This window comes from Pseudophryne corroboree, chromosome 2 (genome assembly GCF_028390025.1).
Source record: "Pseudophryne corroboree isolate aPseCor3 chromosome 2, aPseCor3.hap2, whole genome shotgun sequence".
Classification (NCBI taxonomy): domain Eukaryota; kingdom Metazoa; phylum Chordata; class Amphibia; order Anura; family Myobatrachidae; genus Pseudophryne; species Pseudophryne corroboree.
This window is the reverse complement of record NC_086445.1, coordinates 323,678,586-323,699,593: the sequence shown is the minus strand read 5'-3', so window position 1 is coordinate 323,699,593 and position 21,008 is coordinate 323,678,586.

Below are 21,008 nucleotides of genomic sequence, written 5' to 3'. Positions count from 1 at the left end.
GAAATGTCTTTAATGTTTTGCTGGCGTCTTACCATATGTTTGCAAATGTACGTAACTGAGATCTCTGCATTTCTATTATCACCTAGGATCTAAATATCTTTTGCTGGCCTATTGCAGTGTACTGTGGGAATCTATTTGTTTCTTCCTGTCTGGATTAACCATTCTCTTACATGCACCTGTGATGGGACTATAAATTGATTTGAGCAACTACTTCTGTGTTTCACTTATTTTTTGTAATTTACAGTGAGGTGTAGATGTTATTATTGACTCATGGGAGAGGAATCTATGTAAACTTTGTGTGAACATAAGAAATGACATCTAAGTGCAGAGCGTATGTTGTTTAACAGAAACACACACATAAACATACACAAAAACTTTACTTTCTTATAGCCGTGAGCTTTTGGGCTGTCATGCTTGAAATTATGCTTGTCCCCAGGCTCTATCTGCCTTGGGTTAGATATATATTGAGGAAGCCAGAGGCAGAATTCTCATTAAAAGTATGAGAATTCATTATAATTACTAAGTTAACACTTCGATCATTATTAATAATCACATAGTAAAAAGTGACAGCGATCAGTAATGGGTATACTAGCATACTGCATATAGCATTAACATGACTAGTAAGTGTTTCTGGAATCTGGACTGATTCAAAGGAAAAAATATCATTCTGAGACAACATACATCTAAACAACCCATGGCAAACACATGGAGAATGTGCCAAACTAATGTCTGCCTTTTATAGAAAGACTAACAACATGCATTTTGTATTTTGTGCAGAAATATTCCATGATAAATCAAATAGTAATACAGTACATATCTCTCTTAATCTTATCTAATGTTTAAAAAATGTACACCAAAAATGGCTATCAAGATTATATAATTACTTTTTACCAGAATACCAAGTTTGGAGCTATTAAATGCATCCTTTAGTAACAGGGGCTATTACAATGTATTTTGTTCATTATAAAGGACATGTAAAGTCACTTTAAAATGCATCAAAGTGTGTGTATTAGCAAACTAAATAACATACATAATAAACAATTGACGTGTTAATGTTTAATTACATCTGTCCTGCTGCTGTCTGTTTATCCTGGGATGGTTGTGCTTTTCTATCTTATAACAGTTTACAGACAGAGCTTGTGTGATTGGTGTGCAAGTCTCCAAGGAAGGGAAAATGCTCCATACAAGATGCAAATTGGTGGATGACGTATACACAGGGCAGGGCCAATCATGTAATATCACCCTAACGTTTTTAGTTATCCCATAATGTCAGTATCCTAAATACAGTATGTGAGATGTGGATTCAGCTTCCTATAAAGAAGTGACAAACAATTACACAAGCACATGTTACTCTTTTAGTGAGCGGCAGTGACCATTTGTAGTAATAAAGAACAATTTAGTCAGTGGTGTCTGAAGGGAGGTGCAGGGGGTGCGGCCCGCACACAGGTGTCACCCTCGAAGGGGGTGACCCCAAAAATGCCGGCTTCTCCATACTGACAGGAGCTCGGTGCTGCAGTGTGACAGTCTCCTGCAGCACCCAGCTCCTGTGATAGAAAAGGAGCAGACACTGCAGGAACTGGTCTCTGGGGCAGCCCAGCATCTCCGGAAATGCTGGGCTGCCCCAGGAGTGATGTCACCAGAAATTCCCTACAAGGCCACACTCCTTTACTTTAGGTCATGCCCCTTTTCTCCGCGGGTGCCGGAGGCATGCGATGGGGGTGACAGAAACCCGGTGACGCCTCTGAGTTTAGTTTACAGATGGAGTCTCCCTTGTCTTTGCCTGCCTAGTCTCAGGCGTGCAGTCCCGGCGTGACTAGGCGATCCGTCTGCCTAGTCACGCCGGGAGTGCACAGAGACACTTCCCATTGTAAGCATCTCTGTTTGGGTGCACGCGCCTGCCCGGGCGGAGACGCTCTCCATTCAGACGGGCGCACGTAGTCACAGACGGAGCCACGACTAGCATGACTCCATCTGTACCTTCCTGCCTCATATGTGAAGTTGTGGATTTTGAGTTTGTGTGGCCTATTATCTTACTCAGGGTATCATGAGGCTATAGAGAAACTACATAGTCGAGTCACATTATTATGACCACCTCCTACATTTGACATTGGCAGCGCGAAGCCCATAAAATACGCCACGTGTTGTATGCTGACTTGGTGGGTATATAAGGTGTGCAATAGGCCGTCTGCACACCTTATATACTGATTTATCTGAGTTGCTGATTTATCCGAGTTGATGATTACCGGCTTTCGGGCCAAGGCTGGCAGTATTTTTGAAACAGCGAAGTTTGTGAACGGTTCGCTTGCTCCTGTGGTGAAGGTGTAATGGGACTGGACATATGGCACCATTGCAAATAACCGATGTGGAAACTGCGGAGAACCACTTGCCATTAATGTGAGAGGTAAATGTCAGCTACAAAGGTGCGTGAAGGCCGACCAACATGCTACTGGAGCAGCTCACTGTCAAAAACAACCTGGGAGCTACCAGACGTGTGTCTAAAATGACAGTTCAGTCCGTCTAGCTGCTGTCCGTGCTGCACATGGCGGATACTCTGGCTATGAGCTGATGGTCAGAATAATGTGACTAGACTGTGTATTATTAACATGATAATCTTATGTTTTTTTGAAGATTACCTTGTTATTAGTGGCATATTGTAAGGGCTTTCAAAGGTAGGTGGTGCCAATGAACCCAAAGAGTTCAGCAAACATGGCTACCTACAATAAAACTTAACACAAACAGCTTTTAAAACACATACATTTATATATTACATTTATGTTTGATCCAAACCTATATCATGGTATCATGTAATTCTGTGGTTCCCAGTGGCATATCTATAATGGGTGCTATGTGGGCCCACACCGCACACCCTACGCCCATGTCTGAAATACTTACCCCTCCAGAACACCGCATTGGCAGCAGCACTGCACAGATCACTGGGAAAATGGTGCGGAGACCATTTTAACAGCATTTTTAGATTTTTTATTAAATTAAATAAGTTGTGATTATGTGTCACCCTTAGGTTCAGCTATGTGGTCGTGGAGAGGGTTGTACTTCTGTTTGCTCACATATTTTTTGATTGGCAGGCTAAACCAGGGCTGGTGGCTTTGTATGTATCACAACTTATGGCACCTCTGAAAGTACCCTGGCAGCACCCAGTTTGGGAACCACTAATGTAAGAGGGGCAGATTTATTAAGCCTGGAGAAGTGATAAAGTGGAAGGCGATAACTCACCAGCCAGTCAGCTCCTAACTGTCATTTTTTAAACCCAGCCTGTAAAATGCCAGTTAGGAGCTGATTGGCTGGTGTGTTGCCACCTTCCACTTTGTCACTTCACCAGGCTTAATAAATCTGCCCCTGAGGATGGGTCACATAATCACTCTTAAATCACTGTGGTTTCAGAAAAAAATATTATTGTAATATGTGATCTCACATAGGGATTCATGCATCGAGAAGTGAGAAGAGTGGAGAAGTGGACCAGTGATTTGTCCAAAGCAACCAATCAATTGCTGCCTATCATTTTGTAGAATCCACTTGATAACTATTACCACAAAGCTGAGTGGTTACTATGGGTAACTTTTCCACTGGTCCACTTCTCCACTCTTTTCACTACCTGATATATCAACTCCATAGGGGTATATTCAATTAGAGTCGGAAACTGCCGTCTTGTCAGAAAGATGGCAGTTTCCGACTGGAATAGGTCTGAAGGGGTTCCGACCTATTCGATCCGGGCTCAATTTTTCCGACAAACACTGGATGTGCTTTTAATTAAAGTGTGTTTTTATTAAATTATTACACTGTCTGCTTGACTGCAATGGTGGTGATATGTGTTTCTTTTTATTCATGTTGTAAGGAAATCTTCTATGGGGGTATGCAATTAATTCCGATTGTTTCGGAGCTAATTAATTTGCCCCCCCTATGTATTCAATTACGGGTCATTTCCATGTATTTTGAAGGCATTTTTGCCAGTGTCTTTCACCTTTTTTTTTTTTTAAAGTGAAAAATCATTGGCAAAAAATGCCTCAAAATCTTCGAAAATGGCCCGTGTTTTGACGGCAAACATATCTATTTGCTGATCCACGTGTTTTCCGCTCCAGCCGCATTTTTAGGCCTAGGCAAAAAAAATGGCCCTGTTATTGCATAGGGCGAATCCCCATTCGCCCTAAAAATGCCAAAAAGCTCAATTTTTTCGACCTAGATGAAAAAAACCCCAAAGCTAATTGCATACCCCCCTATATATGTAACATGTAATTTCTGCATATTACCTTTGTACAATATAACTTTGATGATATGTGCAAGATTAGGTGACCGTCTTATATAGCAATCTAGTCAAAAAGGACACTTTCAAAGACTGATTACGACTCACTATTGCTGCTGGAACAGCTGAATTACTACTTTCTTTCTAACTAGGTAACACATTTGTGGCGTTTGTGTCAAATCTAGTTTTACTTTAAGGAAGATTATGTCAAGCCAGTGTGAGTATTGGAGATCATCAAATATTTCCTTTCCTGTTAGCAGCCATGTCAAATGTATGGAATTTGTCAATCACACTAGTTAGATCAGCTGGAATCTGATGAATTTTAGTATGACATGTACAGTTAAAAGGACAGGAAAATGATGAAAAGAGATGTAGTCCTGGCCTATTACACTTATCTTTTCTCCTTGTACAGTATATTTCTTCTGCACAATCCCCAAGACTTAATTCAGTACAGACAGCATTTTCTACATTATAGGTTAATATACTGCAATTATTGTTCAACCAATTTAATATATTAAGATGTATTTAAAACACACATGGTAATAATGGTGCAAAATCTGTTGGTAAAAATATTCTTGGGAACTGAAAATTGCTGCGTTTTTCAAAATGATCAATTCTAAGGTGAATTTGATAATTACTAAAATTTAGAGGCAAATTTAGAGGCAAGAACAAAAAACTTAGGTGGATTAAAAAGTCAGGTCATTGAGTGTATACTAATCCACTGTCTGCTTTGCTGATCTAAGCCATGTCCCTTCTAGCTATCAGTGTCTCTTCTTCCTTTGATTGATAATTATTCATGCTGCGTCAATGACCATCCATCACAAACGTCTCTGTGTGACGGCCTGTTCTATGATCCAATACTCAGAGCAATTACGTTTGGAATAAAGCCAGCTTCATAGGTTTATTGTCTATTCTACATGACAACAGTAAACTCAAAGTCTATCCTATTCTCATTAGCAGTCCCTGGCAGTCACTCAATAGACTGACATCGCTTTACCCTTAAGTACAATATGTAAAGGCCCTTTCTTAGTACAGTTTGTATTTATCAGCATTTACATATTGGCATGTTTTCATGTTTACATAACATATTTATAGGACAAATTTAGAACACATTTCTAAATATATATTTAATATATTATTTTTATGCACTATAATGTTACTACATATATAACTCAAAACAAACAATATTGAATTTCCTTAATAGTTACTTAAATTATTTTTTTTTTAAAACAAGCCTCAAACTCATGCAGAAACAGATAAAATAAACATTGATGAAGATGTTTTCTGACATAAAACCATGTCTTTTATTTATTATATTATCATGGGGTAACAATAGCACAATGTATACAAATCTTTTATTCATATATTAGAAACCTTTGTTCCAAAGAGATGTCGCATTTATTTTGAATTATATTATATTGTTTTTCAGATAAGATATTATATATATGAGGCAGTATGCGTACACAGGGCCTGTTCTAGACCTTGTGGCGCCCAGGGCGAAAGTTTCCTTTGGCGCCCCCCCCCCCACCATATAGATATACAAAAACATGTTTGCGTGTGCGCTCCCGGCAGGGGGCATGGCCTCGTTAAAATGGGCGTGGCCTCATCTGAAAGGACCACCTTACACCCCATTGTTTGACCCTGCACAAACAGATCACGACGACCACAGGAAAAAAAATTACCATATTAAGCCCCACACAGTAATGCCCCCTGCACCATATTATGCCACACACCGCAATGCCCTTGATACATTAAATCCCCATTTTACACATTACGGCAGGCAAGTCTCCCCATTTTACACATTAGGGTAGGCAAGTATCCCCATTTTACACATTACGGCAGGCAAGTGTCCCCATTTTACACATTACGGCAGGCAAGTGTCCCCATTTTACACATAATAGCAGGCAGAGTCCCCTTCTACAAAGAAAGACAAAGATATCCAGTTTAAATAATATCTGCTGACCAGTGGCGGAACTAGCGAGCGGTGGGCCCAGGTGCGACAAAATGCTTTGGGCCCCCCCCCCCCCTCCAAGTCCACCCCCTCACCCCTGGAGAGGATCTGGTGAGGGGGACCTGCTCAGGGCCAGAGAAATGGATACCTAGCAACAGTGCCGTAACTAGATATTTTTGCACTGTGTGCAAGAAACGGCATCGGAGCCCCAACCCTGCATGCAAAACAGGGGCAGTGCACGCCGTAGGCGCGCGCAAAAATACATAGTGGCGTGGCTTCGTGGGGAAGGGGTGTGGCCACAAAATAATACCAATTCAGAAAACGGTGCACAGTAGTCTCCATTATTCAAATAACGCCGCACAGTAGCACCACTACACCAGGTAGAGACCCTTTTACACCTTACAGCGGACAGATTCCTCTTTTTACACATTACGTCAGACAGCGTGCACTTTTTACACATAACGGCAGACAGCGTCCCCTTTTTACACATAACGGCAGACAGCGTGCCCTTGTTAGACATAGCGGCAGACAGCGTACACTTTTTACACAAAACGGCAGACAGCGTGCCCTTGTTAAACATAGCGGCAGACAGCGTACACTTTTTACACATAACGGCAGACAGCGTCCCCCTTTTTACACATTACGGCAGACAGCGTCCCCTTTTTACACATTACGGCAGACAACGTACACTTTTTACACATAACGGCAGACAGCGTCCCCTTTTTACACATTACGGCAGACAGTGTACCCTTGTTACACATTGCGGCAGACAGCGTCCCCCTTTTTACACATTACGGCAGGCAGATTCCCCCTTTTTACACATTGCGGCAGGCAGATTCCCCCTTTTTATACATTGTGGCAGGCAGATTCCCCATTTTTACACATAGCGGCAGGCAGATTCCCCATTTTTACACATTGCGGCAGGCAGATTCCCCATTTTTACACATTGCGGCAGGCAGATTCCCCCTTTTTACACATTGCGGCAGGCAGATTCCCCATTTTTACACATAGCGGCAGGAAGATTCCCCCTTTTTACACATTGCGGCAGGCAGTCCCAAGAAAGAAAGAAAGAAAGAAAGAAAGAAAGAAAGAAAGAAAGAAAGAAAGAAAGAAAGAAAGAAAGAAAGAAAGAAAGAAAGAAAGAAAGAAAAAAGAATTATACTTACCCTCTCTGCTGGCTCAGGCTCCTCGGTGCAGCTTCTGGCGATTCCCGGGCAGTAGAGAAGGAGGAGGAGGGAGGTGGAGGAGGAAGCCGCAGCAGCGCTGTGTTATTGGTGGAGGCGCTGCTGCTGCTGCCCCTCTGCTTCACTATAGGCTGTTCTCGGAAGACAGCCTATAGTGAAGCAGAGGGGCAGCAGCGCCTCCACCAGTAACAAAGCGCTGCTGCGGCTCCCTCCTCCTCCTTCCCCCGTACCGCTGCTCTTCTTCTCTCCGGGCGGCTGTGCGCTGTGGGCAGCGGTTGCCCGCAGCACACAGCGGCATGTAATGAGTCAGTTTGACTCATTACATGCTTTGGGCCCCTGGACAGAGGCGGGCCCCAGTGCAACGCACTGGTTGAACTGGCGGTAGTTCCGCCTCTGCTGCTGACCTCTTTTCTCACAATCATTCTGCTTTTTCTTTTCTTTTTTGAAATAATGCTAGTGCGCTATTGGTCCACTTTATTCCCTTCCCCCCCACCCCCCCACCCCCTCCCACCCATTGTCTGAAAACAAACCTCAGCTGGCTATGAGTGTGCCTTGCTGTGGTGCTGAAGGCAATGTGTATTTTACCATTGGAGCCCTAGGGCGCAGGTAACAGTGCCTCAGCGGAAAATAAAATTATGGGCCCCTATCCCTGCAGACCCTTAGACTTCAGCCTAGTCATCCTAATGGATAATATGGCCCTGAGTGTAGATATGTGGTAATACGTAGATAATATGGAGTATAGACAGCGGTGTGGGGATCGGCACTCAAAAATAGGGCTACTGGAATACTTGCTGCGGTGCCCTCTGTAATCCTCTGTGGGATCCAATATGATAAGTTGCAAAATCAGCGGCACTCAGCAGTCAGACGTAGATGAAGAAACAGCGTTTAATTACGTCCTACGGCGTTTCGGGGAACAAGCCCCGTCTTCAGGGACAGACAATGTCTTATACACTATAGCTGACATGTAATATTAAAAATGAAAGTTGAATTTTCAGTATAAAATCTAATTACATATGAATGTAAATGCAAAAATAAATGTATTTAATACAAATGTTCTTGCATTCCCCTTTAAGAATCAGATAGGAATCTTCTTTCCCACAAAAGTTGAAATAGAAATGTCAAGTTATAAGATTAGATGGCATCAACTGCATATAATATAGCCACAGTGGTAATAAATTAAGTACTATAAGACAGAGGGATCAATACACAATTAGGCAACCAGAAGCAGCTAGATTGTTATCATCGTCAGTAGGGATCATTGCTCTAGCCCTCTAGAATCTGGAAGAGGTATGACTCCTAAAATGCCCCCATTTCTAAAGTGTCATAGTTATGTGAATCTGTCCTTTCTGCCCATGTTCTACCTTTGCAAGAATACAGAGACACAAGTCAATATTACTCAAACATAAATATATGAGCTTATGCATATGAATTTTGGGGGTATATTTACTAAAACTCGATTTGGGTCGATTTTTGGTCGAAATTTGATAAATTTTGTGTTTAATGGTCTAAATCACACATTTACTAACAGTTGATTTTTGACATTGTTTAAAAAAATATGTAAAAAATATCATCTGTTAGTAAATGTGGAATTTAGACCCGGAATCACAAAAACTGACCAAAAATTGTCAGAAAAATCGACCCAAAATGACTTTTAGTAAATATACCTCTTGGTGTACATTATGCACAGTATGGAAATGAATACTTGATATTAAAAAATCGGTGAATGGTCAACTCTAATTGAGGCCCAAAATATTCAGTCTTCTTATCTAACCTCACCCCTGTTTCTTAACCATCTTATTAGTAGGAGACACTTTTAATACCTACCAAGTAAAGGCTCTGGAACACTAAATATGCACCAACCAGTTTAAGCTAATCACATTTGCAGGGAAAATGTTATTCAAGGCTCATTTGCTTCTGCCAGAGCTCCCTTCTCTGAGGATGCTTTAGTTTGGCCACCATGGGATGGCACAGGACAATACAGAAGTTGATGTTTTCAGTAACAGAAGTTGTGTACGAGGGACACATGGCTATTAATTGAACAACGTAATTCTGCACAATGGACCTCCAAGCTTATTAATGACATTTAAGATCCAGTGCTGATACCTACATTGCGCTAAATCTCTGGAACCTGCACAATCTCTCCACCTGTAGTTGCAGTTTAAATGTTAAGCTAAGATGAAAATAATCACTATGTAGCAGAGGGGTGGTATTCATGTGACCGCCGGTCAGCTGAACGACAGTCACATGACCTCCTCCACCAGCCCGACGGGTCACTGTCCCGATGGTCGGCATGCTGACCAACAGGGACTATTTCCACTCGTGGGTGTCCACGACACCCATAGAGTGGGAATAGAACCCGTGGCGACCGCAGGTCGCCACCGAGCCCGCAGCATGGCGAGCGCAGCGAGCCCGCAAGGGGCTTGCTGCACTGCCCCTCCCTGCCGGGATCCCGGCGTCGGTATGCTGCCGGGATCCCGGCGTCGGTAAGCTGACCGGCGGTCAGGAGACCGCCGGTCAGCCGTACTACACCCGTAGCAGAGTAAAGCATAAGTATGCAATTTATGTAACAACTCCAACTATTGTTACTCTCAATGTAACTATTTAGCAATACAAATAGCTGATTTTCAATTGCCCATTTCACAATAACTAAAACTATTCTTAAAGGACTTCATTCAAGTCACAGAGATTCACATTTCTAATGTGCAAGACAAGTCTGCTGTAGAAACCCATAGTGATCTATGAGAAGGCCAACTAGAGAACTGCCTTCCAATAAACCATCTCCTACAGATGTGTCCTCAATCACCTAGTGTTTTGTGCCATATGGCATGAGATGTTTGGTGCAACATCGATGTTTGCCATGTGCTTTTTCCAAAATTGTGCTTCTTAGTCGCATCATAGCAACATACAAAGAGATGCTCACAGTGTATCAGAGACGCTAGATTAGAGATGAGCGGGTTCGGTTTCTCTGAATCCGAACCCGCCCGAACTTAATGGTTTTTTTCACGGGTCCGAGCAGACTCGGATCCTCCCGCCTTGCTCGGTTAACCCGAGCGCGCCCGAACGTCATCATGACGCTGTCGGATTCTCGCGAGACTCGGATTCTATATAAGGAGCCGCGCGTCGCCGCCATTTTCACACGTGCATTGAGATTGATAGTGAGAGGACGTGGCTGGCGTCCTCTCCATTTAGATTATAAGAGAGAGAGATTTACTGGAGCTTAGGACTAGGAGGAGTACTGTAGAAGTGTAGAGAGTGCAGAGAGTTTACTAGTGAGTGACCACCAGACAGTGCAGTTTATTTAATATATCCGTTCTCTGCCTGAAAAAAGCGATACACACAGTGACTCAGTCACATACCATATCTGTGTGCACTGCTCAGGCTCAGCCCAGTGTGCTGCATCATCTATATATATTATATATCTGTCTGACTGCTCAGCTCACACAGCTTATAATTGTGGGGGAGACTGGGGAGCACTGCAGTGCCAGTTATAGGTTATAGCAGGAGCCAGGAGTACATAATATTATATAGTGAGTGACCACCAGACAGTGCAGTTTATTTAATATATCCGTTCTCTGCCTGAAAAAAGCGATACACACAGTGACTCAGTCACATACCATATCTGTGTGCACTGCTCAGGCTCAGCCCAGTGTGCTGCATCATCTATATATATTATATATCTGTCTGACTGCTCAGCTCACACAGCTTATAATTGTGGGGGAGACTGGGGAGCACTGCAGTGCCAGTTATAGGTTATAGCAGGAGCCAGGAGTACATAATATTATATTAAAATTAAACAGTGCACACTTTTGCTGCAGGTCAGTGCCACTGCCAGTGTGACTGACCAGTGACCTGACCACACTGACCACCAGTATAGTTAGTAGTATACTTATATTGTGATTGCCTGAAAAAGTTAAACACTCGTCGTGTGACTTCACTTGTGTGTTGTTGTTTTTTTTATTCTATAAAAATAAAACTCATTCTGCTGACAGACAGTGTCCAGCAGGTCCGTCATTATATAATATATAATATATACCTGTCCGGCTGCAGTAGTGATATATATATATATTTTATATCATTTATCATCCAGTCGCAGTAGACACAGTACGGTAGTTCACGGCTGTGGCTACCTCTGTGTCTGCACTCGGCAGGCAGTCCGTCCATAATTGTATACCACCTAACCGTGGTTTTTTTTTCTTCTTTATACATACATACTACTACGACATCTCTTTATCAACCAGTCTATATTAGCAGCAGACACAGTACAGTACGGTAGTTCACGGCTGTGGCTACCTCTGTGTCTGCACTCGGCAGGCAGTCCGTCCATAATTGTATACCACCTAACCGTGTTTTTTTTTTCTTTCTTCTTTATACATACATAGTTACATAGACATCTCTTTATCAACCAGTCTATATTAGCAGCAGACACAGTACAGTACGGTAGTTCACGGCTGTGGCTACCTCTGTGTCTGCACTCGGCAGGCAGTCCGTCCATAATTGTATACCACCTAACCGTGTTTTTTTTTTTCTTTCTTCTTTATACATACATAGTTACATAGACATCTCTTTATCAACCAGTCTATATTAGCAGCAGACACAGTACAGTACGGTAGTTCACGGCTGTGGCTACCTCTGTGTCTGCACTCGGCAGGCAGTCCATCCATAATTGTATACCACCTAACAGTGGTTTTTTTTTCTTTCTTCTTTATACATACATAGTTACATAGACATCTCTTTATCAACCAGTCTATATTAGCAGCAGACACAGTACAGTACGGTAGTTCACGGCTGTGGCTACCTCTGTGTCTGCACTCGGCAGGCAGTCCGTCCATAATTGTATACCACCTAACCGTGGTTTTTTTTTCTTTCTTCTTTATACATACATAGTTAAATAGACATCTCTTTATCAACCAGTCTATATTAGCAGCAGACACAGTACAGTACGGTAGTTCACGGCTGTGGCTACCTCTGTGTCTGCACTCGGCAGGCAGTCCGTCCATAATTGTATACCACCTAACCGTGGTTTTTTTTTCTTTCTTCTTTATACATACATAGTTACATAGACATCTCTTTATCAACCAGTCTATATTAGCAGCAGACACAGTACAGTACGGTAGTTCACGGCTGTGGCTACCTCTGTGTCTGCACTCGGCAGGCAGTCCATAATTGTATACTAGTATCCATCTCCATTGTTTACCTGAGGTGCCTTTTAGTTGTGCCTATTAAAATATGGAGAACAAAAATGTTGAGGTTCCAAAATTAGGGAAAGATCAAGATCCACTTCCACCTCGTGCTGAAGCTGCTGCCACTAGTCATGGCCGAGACGATGAAATGCCAGCAACGTCGTCTGCCAAGGCCGATGCCCAATGTCATAGTACAGAGCATGTCAAATCCAAAACACCAAATATCAGAAAAAAAAGGACTCCAAAACCTAAAATAAAATTGTCGGAGGAGAAGCGTAAACTTGCCAATATGCCATTTACGACACGGAGTGGCAAGGAACGGCTGAGGCCCTGGCCTATGTTCATGGCTAGTGGTTCAGCTTCACATGAGGATGGAAGCACTCAGCCTCTCGCTAGAAAAATGAAAAGACTCAAGCTGGCAAAAGCAGCACAGCAAAGAACTGTGCATTCTTCGAAATCCCAAATCCACAAGGAGAGTCCAATTGTGTCGGTTGCGATGCCTGACCTTCCCAACACTGGACGTGAAGAGCATGCGCCTTCCACCATTTGCACGCCCCCTGCAAGTGCTGGAAGGAGCACCCGCAGTCCAGTTCCTGATAGTCAGATTGAAGATGTCAGTGTTGAAGTACACCAGGATGAGGAGGATATGGGTGTTGCTGGCGCTGGGGAGGAAATTGACCAGGAGGATTCTGATGGTGAGGTGGTTTGTTTAAGTCAGGCACCCGGGGAGACACCTGTTGTCCGTGGGAGGAATATGGCCGTTGACATGCCAGGTGAAAATACCAAAAAAATCAGCTCTTCGGTGTGGAGGTATTTCACCAGAAATGCGGACAACAGGTGTCAAGCCGTGTGTTCCCTTTGTCAAGCTGTAATAAGTAGGGGTAAGGACGTTAACCACCTCGGAACATCCTCCCTTATACGTCACCTGCAGCGCATTCATAATAAGTCAGTGACAAGTTCAAAAACTTTGGGTGACAGCGGAAGCAGTCCACTGACCAGTAAATCCCTTCCTCTTGTAACCAAGCTCACGCAAACCACCCCACCAACTCCCTCAGTGTCAATTTCCTCCTTCCCCAGGAATGCCAATAGTCCTGCAGGCCATGTCACTGGCAATTCTGACGAGTCCTCTCCTGCCTGGGATTCCTCCGATGCATCCTTGCGTGTAACGCCTACTGCTGCTGGCGCTGCTGTTGTTGCTGCTGGGAGTCGATGGTCATCCCAGAGGGGAAGTCGTAAGCCCACTTGTACTACTTCCAGTAAGCAATTGACTGTTCAACAGTCCTTTGCGAGGAAGATGAAATATCACAGCAGTCATCCTGCTGCAAAGCGGATAACTGAGGCCTTGACAACTATGTTGGTGTTAGACGTGCGTCCGGTATCCGCCGTTAGTTCACAGGGAACTAGACAATTTATTGAGGCAGTGTGCCCCCGTTACCAAATACCATCTAGGTTCCACTTCTCTAGGCAGGCGATACCGAGAATGTACACGGACGTCAGAAAAAGACTCACCAGTGTCCTAAAAAATGCAGTTGTACCCAATGTCCACTTAACCACGGACATGTGGACAAGTGGAGCAGGGCAGGGTCAGGACTATATGACTGTGACAGCCCACTGGGTAGATGTATGGACTCCCGCCGCAAGAACAGCAGCGGCGGCACCAGTAGCAGCATCTCGCAAACGCCAACTCTTTCCTAGGCAGGCTACGCTTTGTATCACCGCTTTCCAGAATACGCACACAGCTGCAAACCTCTTACGGCAACTGAGGAAGATCATCGCGGAATGGCTTACCCCAATTGGACTCTCCTGTGGATTTGTGGCATCGGACAACGCCAGCAATATTGTGTGTGCATTAAATATGGGCAAATTCCAGCACGTCCCATGTTTTGCACATACCTTGAATTTGGTGGTGCAGAATTTTTTAAAAAACGACAGGGGCGTGCAAGAGATGCTGTCGGTGGCCAGAAGGATTGCGGGACACTTTCGGCGTACAGGCACCACGTACAGAAGACTGGAGCACCACCAAAAACTACTGAACCTGCCCTGCCATCATCTGAAGCAAGAAGTGGTAACGAGGTGGAATTCAACCCTCTATATGCTTCAGAGGTTGGAGGAGCAGCAAAAGGCCATTCAAGCCTATACAATTGAGCACGATATAGTAGGTGGAATGCACCTGTCTCAAGCGCAGTGGAGAATGATTTCAACGTTGTGCAAGGTTCTGATGCCCTTTGAACTTGCCACACGTGAAGTCAGTTCAGACACTGCCAGCCTGAGTCAGGTCATTCCCCTCATCAGGCTTTTGCAGAAGAAGCTGGAGACATTGAAGGAGGAGCTAACACGGAGCGATTCCGCTAGGCATGTGGGACTTGTGGATGGAGCCCTTAATTCGCTTAACAAGGATTCACGGGTGGTCAATCTGTTGAAATCAGAGCACTACATTTTGGCCACCGTGCTCGATCCTAGATTTAAAGCCTACCTTGGATCTCTCTTTCCGGCAGACACAAGTCTGCTGGGGTTGAAAGACCTGCTGGTGACAAAATTGTCAAGTCAAGCGGAACGCGACCTGTCAACATCTCCTCCTTCACATTATCCCGCAACTGGGGGTGCGAGGAAAAGGCTCAGAATTCCGAGCCCACCCGCTGGCGGTGATGCAGGGCAGTCTGGAGCGACTGCTGATGCTGACATCTGGTCCGGACTGAAGGACCTGACAACGATTACGGACATGTCGTCTACTGTCACTGCATATGATTCTCTCAACATTGATAGAATGGTGGAGGATTATATGAGTGACCGCATCCAAGTAGGCACGTCACACAGTCCGTACTTATACTGGCAGGAAAAAGAGGCAATTTGGAGGCCCTTGCACAAACTGGCTTTATTCTACCTAAGTTGCCCTCCCACAAGTGTGTACTCCGAAAGAGTGTTTAGTGCCGCCGCTCACCTTGTCAGCAATCGGCGTACGAGGTTACATCCAGAAAATGTGGAGAAGATGATGTTCATTAAAATGAATTATAATCAATTCCTCCGCGGAGACATTGACCAGCAGCAATTGCCTCCACAAAGTACACAGGGAGCTGAGATGGTGGATTCCAGTGGGGACGAATTGATAATCTGTGAGGAGGGGGATGTACACGGTGATATATCGGAGGGTGATGATGAGGTGGACATCTTGCCTCTGTAGAGCCAGTTTGTGCAAGGAGAGATTAATTGCTTCTTTTTTGGGGGGGGTCCAAACCAACCCGTCATATCAGTCACAGTCGTGTGGCAGACCCTGTCACTGAAATGATGGGTTGGTTAAAGTGTGCATGTCCTGTTTTGTTTATACAACATAAGGGTGGGTGGGAGGGCCCAAGGACAATTCCATCTTGCACCTCTTTTTTCTTTTCTTTTTCTTTGCATCATGTGCTGATTGGGGAGGGTTTTTTGGAAGGGACATCCTGCGTGACACTGCAGTGCCACTCCTAAATGGGCCCGGTGTTTGTGTCGGCCACTAGGGTCGCTAATCTTACTCACACAGTCAGCTACCTCATTGCGCCTCTTTTTTTCTTTGCGTCATGTGCTGTTTGGGGAGGGTTTTTTGGAAGGGACATCCTGCGTGACACTGCAGTGCCACTCCTAGATGGGCCCGGTGTTTGTGTCGGCCACTAGGGTCGCTAATCTTACTCACACAGCTACCTCATTGCGCCTCTTTTTTTCTTTGCGTCATGTGCTGTTTGGGGAGGGTTTTTTGGAAGGGACATCCTGCGTGACACTGCAGTGCCACTCCTAGATGGGCCCGGTGTTTGTGTCGGCCACTAGGGTCGCTAATCTTACTCACACAGCTACCTCATTGCGCCTCTTTTTTTCTTTGCGTCATGTGCTGTTTGGGGAGGGTTTTTTGGAAGGGCCATCCTGCGTGACACTGCAGTGCCACTCCTAGATGGGCCCGGTGTTTGTGTCGGCCACTAGGGTCGCTAATCTTACTCACACAGCTACCTCATTGCGCCTCTTTTTTTCTTTGCGTCATGTGCTGTTTGGGGAGGGTTTTTTGGAAGGGACATCCTGCGTGACACTGCAGTGCCACTCCTGGATGGGCCCGGTGTTTGTGTCGGCCACTAGGGTCGCTTATCTTACTCACACAGCGACCTCGGTGCAAATTTTAGGACTAAAAATAATATTGTGAGGTGTGAGGTATTCAGAATAGACTGAAAATGAGTGTAAATTATGGTTTTTGAGGTTAATAATACTTTGGGATCAAAATGACCCCCAAATTCTATGATTTAAGCTGTTTTTTAGTGTTTTTTGAAAAAAACACCCGAATCCAAAACACACCCGAATCCGACAAAAAAAATTTGGTGAGGTTTTGCCAAAACGCGTTCGAACCCAAAACACGGCCGCGGAACCGAACCCAAAACCAAAACACAAAACCCGAAAAATTTCAGGCGCTCATCTCTACGCTAGATTAGTACTTTTTTTTGCAAAGGAATTGGTAAAACATGTTTCTGAAGTTGCAGATTAAGCATAATAAGTGACAGACGATATGGTGTGGCCATTCATACAGGAATTCTTCCTTTTACGTGTTTTACTTAGATTTGCTACTTAGTAACACACATAAAAATATGCCAGTTGCAGTGGTCAGAGTATCCTTGTAATGTACTTTTGTTGCATTAGCGACACTTGGCGCAGCTAAGCTTGAAGAGGAGCAGCCAAAAGATACAGGAGAAGGTAAGTGTTGGCGGACTGCAGGTAGCAGGAGAGACAGAAGTGGGCTGAAGCTAGAGAGACCAAAGGCTTGAGAGAAAGAAGGGGCTGGTTGGTGACAAAGAAGGGTGCTGGCTGATGATTATTATTATTAATATTATCTTCATTATTATTAATATTATCATCATCCTTTATTTATATGGTACCACAAGGGATTACAGAGTACATTGGCTGGCTGGAGAGAAAGAAGGGTGCTGGTTGGTGAGACAGAAAGGTGCTGGCTTGGGAGACAGAAGGGGGCAGGCAGGCGAGACAGCAGGGAGTTGGCTGGTGAGACAGAAGGGATTTGTCTGGCTGGACAGAAGGGGCAGTCTGAAAGACAGAAGGGAGCTGGCTGGGAAAAAAGGAGGGAACTTGCTGGCGCTGCAGAAACACGAGGGAATGAGCCTGAAGAGAACTGGGTGGAAAGTAACATGGTTACTGGCACAATAAATCCTCCTTTGTCCCCTCAGCTGTGCTACTACACTGACTGTGGGGAGGCACCACCATTTATTTCACCTCCAGGCGCCTGTTATAAATGTATGCCCCTGATCTACATAAGACCTTAAGTAACTCACATTCCATATTTCTGTTCTTTTTTTTTAGTCCTTATTTAGTCAGAGTGCTGTAAACAACTATTACTAGGACTACCAGTGGCATAACTATAAACTTTGTACCCCCCTGTCAAAAAAGTTTCTAGCCCCCCACCATGGAATTTTAGTGCTACACATAATGCCTCCAGTAATGCCAGTTACACATAATGGCCCAAGTCATTCAGATGCGGTTGGTTTAGCTATAAGAGTGATAGCGCTGTATAGATACAGCAGAAGGTGTCTTTTACATGCAGACATCTCCTGCTGCATTAGTGATCCGAGCTGTGTCCTAGGACGCAGCATCAGAACGAACCACCCACCATCAGATGGCTTACAGTGCCGTGCAAGCCACCCATCACAGAGGCCAGTCCTGGCCTCTTCCCACCTCCAAAACGGCTGCGACACAGGTCGCCACCCACTCCCCACCCCTGAAATGGCATTAGACTGTCAATCAAAGACAGTCTGATGTAAGACTGCACCGTATGTGACAGAACCTGTTTGTGCACATACAGAACATGTCCTGTGCATGCGCAAAGTGCCAAAAAAACATAGTATGCGCAGATGGTTGTAGGAGCAACTGCACCTGAATGACCTTCATAATGCCACCAGTAGTGCCACTTACACATAATGCCCCAGGTAGTGCCACTTACACATAATGCACCCAGTAGTGCCACTTACACATAATGCACCCAGTAGTGCCACTTACACATAATGCTCCCAGTAGTTCCACTTACAAATAATGTCCCCAGTAGTTCCACTTACACATAATGCCCCCAGTAGTGCCACTTACACATAATGCCCCCAGTAGTAGCTGCTTTCACATAGTGCTCCCAGCAGTGCTCCTTGGCACCAGCCCCTCCTCCTCAGCTGCTGTTGTTGTTGCTGCCAGCGCCATCTCTGAGGGGAGGAAAACGGAGAGCACCTCTCCTGTCCGTCACTGAGTCCGGTGGCCATTTCAAAAGTGGCATCGACTCATAAGCTAATTGGAGCTCGTGGTCCAGCAGCCACTATGGGTTTTGCAGGGGTTATTGCTACGCCTCTAAGGACCACCGATTCTAATCTAATCAAATTCTTTATATACAGAGCAAATAGAAAAGAAGCAGCTACCTGCCATTGAGTGCAAAGGACAATGGTCCTTATTTAGGTCCTGACGTATAAGGGACCCATGCAGTAAAGTACCGATGTTCAGTACTTTGTGCATGGGCTAGAGGGTCTGCAACAGTGGATGCACTAACACATCAGACTGTCTGAGATGATAATCTGTCATTTGGGGGTGGAGAGGGTTCAGTGAAAGCCTCTGTTTCTCAAAACAGAGGTGTGTCATTGCTGTTGCAAGGGTGGGACAAGGACATGATCTCTGTCTGAGGATGGAGATTTCCTTACATTCTGGCAGCTCCTGCAGCCGCCGGTTTGCATGCAACTGGCCGATGGTGTCGCAAATGATCTGATACTGCATAGATCAGTAATGCATGCAGGAGGTGTGACGCCTCCTGCTGCATTACCATATTAGAGCTATCACTGCTGCTTATATGTAAGCTGCAGTGATAGCTCCTCCAACCGCATCTGAATTATGCCCAATATACTATACTAAGACTGATTAAAACTTAATTTCCTTAACCTAGGAAAGTGCCTTTGTTTTTTCAGACAAAGTAATTTAAAGACAGGAAAACAGAGGTTTCAGTAATTTGGCAACAAGGTCATAATATATTTTGCAGTTTTATTGAGTAAGTTCCTGGGCCTGTTCCATCTATACAGAATAATATCACTGATTTACCCTAATTTATCACTTAACATGTGTTTGTGTTAGTCCCATTTTAAGATTCCACCTTTGATAGATTTTACTACATATCAATATAGATTATGGGGCATATTAAAAAAAAAGAAGGAATTTTTTGGGTTGATATTCACACATTTCAAGCATCCCTAGAATGTATCTACTGTAGATGGTGTTGTCTCGTCATTTTCAATTGATAAAGTGGTTACTCTTTTGCATATTTTACTGACCCTCCGGATTCCTACCCTTCAACACCCACTGATGCTTGTGCAGCCCGAAAGCTGCATATATGCTGCATGTATACCAGGGTCATATCCGGAAGCAAAGTTATATCGGTAGCTACCTCACTTTTCCTCTGTCCTTCGCAAGGACAGGGCTTGCACTGTCCTAGCATTCGAAGGATGATAATTTTCGCTGTGCAATTATCAGCATTAATATCACATCTCAATCGCATTAAAAGTGCAGGATGTGATAAATATACCACTATATAACACATATTCTGCTCACAGCATCCACTTGTGTCGATTAGCAGATTTTGAGGCATCACCAACTTAAGCCACAGTTCCTATAGTTAGTTAGTGGACATGACATTCAGTAAGAAGACTGAATTTCAGTGTAGTCTGTTTATCTAGATTTCTTCAACAACTTTATTACATTTGTCACATTTGCTTGTTTTTGACCAGTGTCGTAATAAGGTGGCAGTGCATCACCCTGCCTGCTGTGCCGCATGAGAGCAAGACGCCATTAGCAGAGGGTGTGCCAGCACTGGAAAGTATAGCACTGTCCATAGCGTCCTCAGGATGTTCCTAGCCACAGAACTGCAGCATTGATACTGGCTGCTTGTAGCCAGGGTTGGACTGGCCCACAGGGATACAGGGGAAACCCCCGGTGGGCCCCACGCCAGGGCTCCCCACCTCCTTCTCTAGGGATCAGGTTCCATACTGTACACTTGAATTATACATTATACATATGGTATATTATACTACACAGGGCTATAGTATATTCTATACAGTGCATTGATGTTATTAATCTGGTACATTCAGGGCGGCCCGAGGCCAAATTTTTTGGTTAGTGAATACATACTTTGGCGCCCACCTAAGCAGCCTGAAAAAATTAAGGAGGCATGGTCTCATTATAAAAGCCCAGTTGTAGTGCCCCTTACACATTTGCCCACTGTATAAGTGCCCCTTACACATTTGCCCACTGTATAAGTGCCCCTTGCACACTATATAAGTGCCCCTTACACATTTGGCCACTGTATAAGTGCCCCTTACACATTTGCCCACTATATAAGTGCCCCTTACACATTTGCCCACTATATAAGTGTCCCTTACACATTTACCCACTATATAAGT